Consider the following 11,309-nt stretch of genomic DNA (forward strand, 5'->3'; position numbering starts at 1 on the left):
AGTTTTTCTTTTCTTTTCTTTTCTATCATCATTTCATTTTATTTCTCTATAGGTTTATTTTTGACAAGTGTATCACCTGTTGGGTCCATTACATCGTTGGACCTTTGGCCTTTCTCATGTGGCATTGACATCATGTTTTTGGTATCCCTCCCTTAGATATCTTACGCGCATGCGCCTCTGTTTTGGCGTCACATTATTGCAGTGTCCGGAATCCCTTTCGTTGGCCTTGTGACGTCTAGCGCATGCCTGGCTGAGTGTGACCTCTGTGCATGCGCCGTACTCACTATGGCATGACTTGTTGCACTGCTGTGACATCTACGTGCATGTGCCATGGTCACCTTGGGCAACGCCTCAATGGAGTCCACCGCCCAGCCTGTCCATGACATTTAAGGGGGCAGATCCAGGGGCAGTTAGAGAAATATATAAGTGCCCTTTTCTTGCAGTTTCTCCTTTCGCTAGCAGCAGACACACTTCTTTATATTCATGTAAGAGTCCATTCTTAGCCAATTAATAAAGACCATCTTAGTTTACAATACTTCACCATTGGAGGCATCCTTCTCTTCTCTTCCTTCCCTGCATAAATGGTGCGCTGAGCACCTACTAGGTGTATTACCCTGTGGGATTAGCAAGATCACTAGGTGCAAGAGGCAGCTCCACAAGAGAGGACCTGGAAAGGATTGATTCCTGGAAACACTAAGGCCCCGTACACACGACCGAGTTTCTCGGCAGAATTCAACCAGAAACTCGATCGGAGCTGTATTCTGCCGAGAAACCCGGTGGTGTGTACACTTTTGGCTGAGGAAGCCGACGAGGATCTCGTCGGGCCAAATAGAGAACTTGTTCTCTATTTCCTCGTTAGTCAATGAGGAAACTTGGCTCACCGAGATTCTCGGCAGCTTCACAAGGAACTTGACGAGCAAAACGATGGGTTTTGCCCTTCGAGTTCCTCGGACGTGTGTACGGGGCCTAACACTCTTATGCCGCGTACACACGATCATTTTTCGGCATGAAAAAAAACGAAGTTTTTCCAACTTCATCATTAAAACGACGTTGCCCACACACCATCGTTTTAAAAAAATGCTCTAGCAAAGCGTGGTGACATACGACACGTACGACGGCACTATAAAGGGGAAGTTCCATACCGATGACGCCATCCTTGGGGCTGCTTTAGCTGATTCCGTGTTAGTAAAAGATGATGCGCGCCTTTCTGTCTGTTACAGCGTGATGAATGTGCTTACTCCATTACGAATGGTAGTTTTACCAGAACAAGCGCTCCCGTCTCATAACTTGCTTCTGAGCATGCGCGGGTTTTTAATGTTGTTTTAGCCCACATGCGATAATTTTTTACAACCCGAAAAATTACATTGTTTAAAACGTCGTTAAAAAATGCAGCATGTTCAAAAAAAAATGTTGCCGTTTTTCAGAACCCGAAAAATCATGTGAAGCCCACACACGATCATTTTAAATGACATTTTTTAAAAACAACGTTTTTTTTCATGACGAAAAATGATCGTGTACGTGGCATTACTACATGCACTTACCAGCAACAGTAAGGTGAGAGTTCTGGGAGACCAGGCACAGATTTTCTCACTTTATCAGACAGATTCACATCCAATTAGGATTTAAGGGAAGATTGGGACTATACTTAAACCACTTTAATTATTCTCCTTCGTTAAGGACACTATCTCTTAATAATTTTCATTATTAATTGTTTATGGTTATTGTGGGCCAGATTCTCGTAGAAGAGCGTATCTTTGTTCCGGCGTAATTTATATATTTCGGACACTTCTTTATATCTCTATTGGTCAGTGTTGAATTTTTTATTTTGTGTTCTCTTCTCTTTTTCTTTTTTCTCTCTGTTAAGCTGTTTGGTTCGAATAAGTTTTGCACTTTGGGCCCTGTGGTCATACATCTTTCTGTATACATGGCCGAATATTGTGGGAATGCCTTCGAAGGGCTAATGAACAAATTTCAAAAAACCCAAAGTCAAGCAAGTGGGGGTCTATCCATTGAGGGGTTCTTTGCTAGACTCCAACGAATGCTGGAACGAAAAACACGTCTATTTTGGAATAGATGGTATTTCATGAAATACATGGAGGATAAGATCACCCCCTGGGGTCTTAGGATACAGATCTTTCCTACCATCTTTAATGTCAGCTCAGAATTCAGGCTTGAATGGGAACTAAACCTTCAGAATTGTTCGGTAAAAATGATGACTCTCTTATGTGATCAGTATTCATCGGATTTGGCTACTTTGGATCTAGAAATCGAGGATCTATATAAAGATAATAGCCTCGTCACTGCCGATGAAATTTTCTCCACCAAAGAACTCGCTTTGAATAGGGACCTGGAAGCATATGTATCCACCTTACTAAAAAACAAAGACAAGAAATTCATCCGTGACAAGTTGGCTTTCGATAATGGCCAAGCCTATAATTGGGCATCGACTAACAAGGGCGTAAACGACCAATTAATGCCAACAAGAACAAAAACAACAGAAATACCAACTCCAATCAATCTAATCCACGCGATTCTACTACTGATTGTACGGATTCAGATTCATCCTTGCCCTCCACACCGGCCATCCAGGTGGCAGATGTAGCCACAGGCCCCAAGATTCATGGGATGTTCCAATCCAAAGTAGGCAGGGGCTCAGCCCCCACTAATGCTCCTAAACAGTGGGCCGGTCCTAAAAGTCAGATGAATACACGTGCTACACTAGCTAAAAATGCACTTACAGATCATCCCACCGAACCTACACTGAACATCATTGACCCTGTCACTCCACTGGGAGTTCCCACATCCCTTTTGAGTGACATAGGCACCGGTGCTACACAGGGGGATTTTTGCCCGACACAAATTTTCAGCCAGCCAGTTCCAGACTCCAGAAGGTGGGCCAACAAAAACCCCATAATTCCACTAACACCCAGGACGGGTTCCAAATAGTCAATCTTTCCTCTATTCAGTTGTCCCAGGACCAGATTTCAGTTCTTGAATTAGGCTTATCCTTCTGCCCAACCCAAAACATCGATGTGTTCGAACTTATTAAAGACATCAATCTCTTCTCCAGAAAGTTGATGTTTAAATTTTTATTTGATAAACCGAAACCTGCCATTCAAACCACCAACTTTGACAACCCTCTGTGGCACATGTCCCTTGCCGACATTAAGGCGGTTGAGGAATTAATGGAACTCTGGGAAGAAGGCCATATTAATGACGATGACCTGTCTGCAGCTGAACTTTTGGAGTTCAACTTTGATCCATCCACACCGCCACCTGGTGGCCTTAGACCTAATACCATTCCTATCACATCAACCAAAAGGGAGTACAAACCCAGATCACGGATGTTCCCCACTCTTCAGGGGAACCCCAATGTCTGGGCCTTCACCAGCCAAGTGACTAAGGAGATAACAGAAACTAAATGGTTTAATCCATCCCAAACCAATCTGACATCCACCCAGAAAGCGGCCCTTGCCTCTCTACAGCAATGTCCGGGAATTATAATCAAGCCCTCTGACAAGGGCGGAAACCTGGTTGTTATGGATGTTATCCAGTATGAGTGCATGGTACACAACATACTCAGTAACAAGCAATGGTACAGAAAGGTCTCAATAGACCATTTGAATCTTACCACCTCTCTATACCAGAGATTAATAGGTTCTGCCTATCACACTGGACTCATTACAAAAAAGACATGGGAATTCCTTAATGTCACCTGCCCACGCACCCCCACCATGTACGCATTACCCAAAATCCATAAAAACATATCCCCGCCCCCTGGACGCCCCATTGTATCCGGGAATGGGTCTCTTACGGAAAAAGCCAGCGAGATGGTGGACGATTACCTCAGACCACACGTCGAGGGTTTATCGTCATACCTCCAAGACACCAGTGACTTGCTTAGATCCCTCGATGGCATTGCTGTGCCTGAGGGATCTTGGCTGGTCTCCTTGGACGTTGAAGCCCTCTACAACTCTATCCCCCATACCCATGGGGTGGGAGTTGTGGAGGGCTTCCTATCTGAAAGTATTGAGGCAATGCCACATTACAATCAATTTATTTTGGATCTCTTGAGGTTCATTCTAACCAACAACATTTTTCTTTTTGGTTGCTCCCACTTCCTCCAGGTACAAGGAGTTGCTATGGGGACCAAATGTGCCCCCTCCTATGCAAACTTGTACCTGGGGGGTGGGAGCGCAACCTTTTTCATCAAGATGAGATCCAGCACTATTTGGAATATATTCCATTTTGGCGTCGTTTTATAGACGACATTTTGTTTATCTGGACGGGACCTCATTTGGAATTGATCACCTTCCTTGACAGTCTCAAGACCAATGATTTTAACCTCAAATTTACTTTTGAGATAAGCCAGAAAAAAAATCTCTTTTCTTGATGTCCATATTTTCATTCAACCAGACGGCACCATAGGTACTTCCTTATTTAGGAAACCGACGGCAGGCAATGCCCTACTTCATGCGTACAGCTCCCATCCTGAACCTCTTAAATCCAGCATCCCCTATGGACAATACCTCAGACTTAGGAGGAACTGTAGCTCTGAGGAGGACTTTATCCAAGAGGCGAATCTACTCCAAAAACGCTTCCGAGATAGAGGCTACAGCAATAAATGTCTTAAAAGGGCATTTGCCAGAGCAAAGACAAAAACCAGAGGCTCTTTACTCCATGACCCCAAACCTGTCAAATCAAATCCGGGCACTAGAGTAATTACCCGTTTTTCGGGGCACCACCAACAAATTAGGACCATCCTTCAAAAACATTGGTATCTGCTTATGGGTGATGAACTAGTGTCCAAACACCTCTGTTCTCACCCCCAAATCACCTTTCGTAGGTCTAGTTCACTCCGTGACAAGCTGGTCAGGAGTCACCACTCCAGCCGTACACCTACCCCTGCGAGTCTGCTGGGTACACGCCCATGCCACAAATGTGCATTCTGCAGATATATATATGCGTCAGCTACATGTGTACTCCCAAATGGACGAAAATACAAACCTTATTTTGCGGCAAACTGCCAATCAATAGGTGTTGTCTATATCATGCAGTGCTCTTGCAATGCATTTTATGTCGGCAAGACAAAGAGGCCCTTCTTTCACCGCATCAGGGACCATGTTGCCCTGGTGCGGAAGAAAAAGATGGAAACTCCCATCAGTAGACATATGGGATTGTTCCATAATTTTGACAGCACATGCATGCATTTTTTTGCACTGGAGCATGTCCCCCCTGGTGATCGAGGGGGCGATTACGATAAGCTACTATTACAAAAAGAAGCTAAATGGATCCACCAACTAGTGGCTCTCAAACCCCCTGGTTTGAATGAGGGGTTCAGCTTCAAACCCTTCCTCTAAAAATAGTTTATCACATTTTCCATCTCCCCCTGTTTCCCCCCCCCCCTTTTTTCTCCCCCCCTTTTTTTTGTCCCCCCCCCCTCGCCTCCCCCCCCCTCCTTCATTCTCTCTTTTTCTCACTTTCTCTCTTTTTTCCCTTTGTCCTTTGGTTAATATAGAGATTTGTTTATTGTTAAATCAGTCATTTCATATTCAATGTATTGTTTAATGTTTACATGTATATACAGAGCAGACTTGCTAAAATTCTTTGGTCAAGATCATCCTTTTCTTTTTTATGGAGAAATATATATATATATATATATATATATATATATATATATATATATATATATTTTTTTTTTATTGATTATACTTCTCCCTAGCCGACACAATAACCACAACAAATGTGTTTGCTCTTTATTTATCAGTAATTGCTGTTTTGGGTCTTTCTTTTTACCCATATATACATATACGCTTTGCCATGCCTGTATCTGTGCCTGTTTTCACTGGTTCCTCTCCCTCTATGTCTTTGTCACACTGCTGTATGGGCACTAGGGGCGCACCTTTTACTGTGGGGAACTAGGCCCGGTCCTTGCAGTCTGTGTGATGCCTAAGGGTATGTTCTTTGGTGTTTCCTCTTTTGTAGGTTGGCTCCGCCCACCTGCCAGTGATGGGGATTTTTATAGGTTTCGCCTGGTCACCGCCACTCTGGCCTCCACCTACTATGCCCCTTTGGCCCACCACTGTGGTCACTCTGTCGTTTCGCCGTTCACCTCTTGGTGTCGACGAACTGACATTAGTGACCCACTTGAGTTTGTTTTCCGTCTTGCCAGGCTTCCTTCCCTGTTCCAAGATGGCGTTTACTCTCGGCGCCGTTCTGTGACGTCATCTACCTGTCACAGGCGTGCGCGCATCGGGTCTGCTTCACCGCTAGTGGCGATTCCGGACAGGGGAGCTCCATTCTATCCCCCCATTTTCCCCTTCATAGCTCAGCACCAATCACTGCCCACCTCCTTAGCCCACTCCCAGCGTCGTCATCACACGCCGCTCTGGGAGGTATATAAAGGGATTTCTCTCTCTGATCCATTAATGGCTCTGCCTTGCCAGGGTCACTAGACTGCCTCCTGTTGGTCTATCTTTGCTGCTTAGCCAAATCGATTTCAGCAATCAGGTATGTGTTATACATCTCTTGCTGCTTTCCATCTTATGGACCCTTTTTTATCAGAATACCATTTAAATTATATATCTTGATGATTACTATTGATTGATCCTTTTTTCTAAAACTTACTTCTATGTATATATATATTTTTTCTTTATATTACCAGTCTTCTACATTGGGGATCTCTTCCTGCTAATGACCAATGGTTGTTTAACCATTTTTTGTGCTGGATTCATCTATATATTGTTGCCAGTCTCATTACCGGACCCTATCAACCTCATTAGGTATTTTTGGGAAAAATCCTTTTTAAATACATATATATATATTTTTATACATCATTACTACTATTTTCACGCAGGACCCTGCAAGCACAGGGTCCTTGCATAGATTTTTTCGTGTGTGTATGCATATGTGTGTCTGTAAGTTTATGGATATACATGCTGTTTACACCCTATATACCTTACATATATCTAATTCTATATATCCTCTCTTTTGTACTGCAGCAATTTTTTGACAATCCCTGTATGGACTGGTTCCAGTGTGGCTCTATGTCTACAGGCAAAATGTGGCTATGAACTATGGCTCTGTATGCGTAGTTTTAATATTCTTTTACTATTTGATGATCTTTGATTTTGCGTGGTAAGTCTGTTCTTGATCACCTTTATTCATATATGTTTTTTGTGATCTATGTATTATTCATGAATATTTGACATTATCCAACTGTTCTTCCCCCTTAACCTTTATGATTGATCATCACTATCTATTGTTCAAACTTTCTTATTGCTTGTCACTGTAATATTGTTGACACGCCAATGATTCAAATGTATAAATATTTATGCTGTTTTTTGTTTACCCCTTGTAGCCTTCCCTGTTTATATGCTCCTGATGAAGCTTGTAGCGAAACATGTCGGGCACTTTCTAACAGGTCTGGGCGTTGCTTGTTCCATCCAAGCCGCTATATGACTACAAGGATCATCATTGTAATGTTTCAATTTTTTGATATATTGTATTCTCCAATAAATTATATTTTTATCTACATTATTACTCTTTGATCCATTTATACTTTGACACCGTTTAAAGTCCCAGGGTTTATTACCCGATCCCCTCATCCAATTTTTCTTTATTTGTTCTGGCGTAGCGTATCCTATTTACGCTACGCCTCCGCAACTTAGACGAGCAAGTGCAGTATTCTCAAAGCACTTGCTCCGTAAGTTGTGGCGGCGTAGCGTAAATAGGCCGGCGTAAGCCCGCCTTATTAAAATGTGGAACAGGGGGGCGTGTTTTATGTAAATAACTTGTGACCCGACGTGATTGACGTTTTTCACGAACGGCGCATGCGCCGTCCGTGGAATATCCCAGTGTGCATTGCTCCAAAGTACGCCGCAAGGACGTATTGGTTTCGACGTGAACATAAATGACGTCCAGCCCCATTCACGGACGACTTACGCAAACAACGTAAATTTTTCTGAGACCGCTCAGACTCAGAGATACAACGGCGTATCTGGAGATACACCGTCGTATCTCCTTTGAGAATCTGGGCCTGTTTTTTCCGTGAGCACTTACTGGTTATCATTTGCCAGATCTATACATGCACATTTCGTTGCGATTGTTTTCTATTGTGTTTTATATGATATTTTCACATATCTTTTGTGGATATTCCTCTCAGTAATTTTTTTATATCACGGTTTTGAGCGCTTATCGCTTTTTATTTTGTGTACTGTGAACACGATTAGATACTGCTGCTTAGAATGCCACTATTTATTCATTTATTTTAACACTGGTTTATTCACAGTAGCGCAGAAGTTTTCACTTACAGCAGACACACATCACCTGGTCGGTCCTGTTGGACTTTTCCCTTTGAGGTATTACATTTAATCCCCGTTTGGGGATGCTGATCACTTTATTTACTCATTTTATTGCACATGTTCACCATTTATATGGCTCTGACCCTTGTATACCAGTAAGCAATTATTTACCCTGGTCTAAGCATCATTGTCACATTTATCTATTTCATATTTGCACACTCTTCCCATCCTTTTAATTTCAGTCAAATTATTATAGTAATTTATACTTTTTAGTTTATTTTCTTGGGATCCGTTTTATGTTTCAGCCCTGAGTCTGCCCCTCTATCATCTCCTGGAAAGAGCTTAATCCGAGAACCATATATCATCTGGCTGTGATCCTTGATATACTTTCACCATCAATGACGTGTCTTTTCAGTGCATCTTTGTGAACTTTTGCTGTGTAAGTATGCCTTCTATATGGATAAACTTCCACTACTTTGGATGGCTTCATTTACAGATACAGAACTTTTCTTTATAGACTGCTGATTTTTTTCTGTTTATGATATGGTCTTTCCACAAATATGCACACATCAAATTGTGGCTGTTGTTCCATGAAACGCATACGCATCCAAACATGTATCAATTCAAGGGCTTTTGAAATTGTGCATGTATGTATTTTTATGAAAATACATGTACATTGTGTCTCTGTATTTTGACATACACTAGTCCAATATGTCTGATTTTAACTCTAAGGCCTTGTACTCACGGCAGGACATGTCCGATGAAAACGGTCTGCAGACCGTTTCCATCGGACATGTCTGGCCGGGGACTGCCCGGGGACTTCTGTTCGATGGCTATACACACCATCGAACAGAAGTCCGCGCGTAAACAATACGCGTGGCGTGTCCGTGGTGTCGCCGCGTCGATGACGCGGTGTCGCCGCGACAATGACGCGGCGACGTGGGCGGCCTGCCTTTAAAATGCTTCCACGCATGCGTCGAAGTCATTCGACGCATGCGAGGGATGGCGGGCAGCAGGACATGTACGGTAGGTCTGTACCGACGACCGTACATGTCCGGGCGGACAGGTTTCCAGCGGACTGTTTTAAAGTAAGTCCAGGAAACAGTTGTCCGCTGGAAACCTGTCCGATCCGCCCGAAAATGGTCCGCTCGGGCCAACACACAGCCAAACATGTCTGCTGAAACTGGTCTGCGGACCAGTTTCAGCAGACATGTTTGGTCGTGAGTACGGGGCCTCACATGTAATAAATGTATTTTTTATATATTGGTATTAATCTTTAATTGACTCAACTCACAAAAATCCCATGGGCAAAATATATATTTTTTGGTAATTGCTATTGTTACTGCTAGGGCCTGTGTGCACTACTATAACAACTTTGTGAAAAGTCAATGTACAAGGCAGTGTGATGAATAATGCTATGGGATAATCAGTTTGTTAGAACATTTTTTTTATGTCAGTAAACAATATAAAAACATCATGAAATGACATGTGTTGCTGCAAAATAGGTCATAGCTAGCTGCAATCGAGTCTTCATTTTTGAATATTGTGCAATTTGTACACACAAACATGCAAAGAACATATCCCACATAGGCAGAATACCTTGACCATTGATGAATGAATCTTGACAAATCTGCTCTGCTGTTGATCTTGGTAAAATTTATGCCAAAATACAGTTCACAATGTGAATATTTGCAACTTGAAAGATTGCTAGTTGCACAATTTTCTTGTACTTTAGAGTTACATTCAAATATGTAGTGCTGGGTCTGCCTGATTGGATACAAATTGAAAGTCTTGTTTAGGTTTGACTTTATGTTTTAATGCATAGGCGTGCACACCCTAATCACCCGAGCAGTGTTTAGCCCCCATGCCGGCTGTATCCCGAGATCTGCCTGGGCTGATGTGCAATCTGAACCCCGCGCTGCCTGTGAGGCAGTATCACATTGTGCCGATATTGGGGCTTGTAAGATCTGCTCAGTGTGACACTGTCCTGTACAGAGGCGTCCCTAGGGGGAGGCCAGAGGGGGCCCTGACCCCCCCCCCCAACATCATGCTGTGCCCCACCATGAGCCCCCCCAAAAAAAAAAAAAATTTTTTTTTTTTTTGCAATTTTTTTATTTTGCTCCCCGAGAGGGAGAGCGATCCCTGTCAGCTCTGCGGGGGATTCCTCCCCCTCCCTCTGCTCGCCGACACTGCATAATGCAAGCGCTCACACAACCAGATATTCTAGCCTGGACCGTGTTTAAGTGTGTGCACTGCAGACTGCAGTACACTGTAATCACTGAACTACATCTTCTCTCCCCCCCATTTGACTCCCTCCCCCTCTCCTGTTCTTTCAAAACATTAACAATTTACTCTCACTTTCAGTTAGGCAGATAATATACGGTGCAAATTTCTTTCCTGCATCCACAGATTGCAGGAAAGAAACTTGCATGATTCCCCCATCAACAGACAGTGGTGACTGGGGAATATCCCTCCTGCCCAGCAATTATATTCTCCCGACAAACAGTGACTATCACTAGTGACTATACAGTAACCACTAGTGATAATTATAAGAGAATCTGCTCATTAATGGTTCAAATCTCAGCCAGTTTCTGCTGAACCAGCTGAGATTTAAAACCGTCTATGGCTGGTCTTAGCTCTTAGGCAGCCTATACATTGATTAGCACTGTGGAGTGTCGGCTTTCTGGCGTGATCGTGCATGTGGGATTTCAAACACACCCGAGCCCATCTCTGTCGGTTATAGACAGCTGAGCTCCCTGCAGGTTGCTTAGCAGCAGTGGACCCTTCTCTGACATGCTGATCGGGATGCAATCCAGGTGATGCTCTTAGTCAAATCCTAGTCATAAATATCAGTGATTTTATTGATCAAAGCCCACACTTTACAGGCATAGAGCCCACATGGCTGCTGATCATACGGTTGATTATATTTATGTGGTTGTACTCTTGATGCTAATAAATACTGTGTTTATTAGATCTGACTGGGAGCATCACCTGGATCACATGCCG

The sequence above is a fragment of the Rana temporaria genome, chromosome 4 (genome assembly GCF_905171775.1).
Source record: "Rana temporaria chromosome 4, aRanTem1.1, whole genome shotgun sequence".
In the NCBI taxonomy this organism is placed as follows: Eukaryota; Metazoa; Chordata; class Amphibia; order Anura; family Ranidae; genus Rana; species Rana temporaria.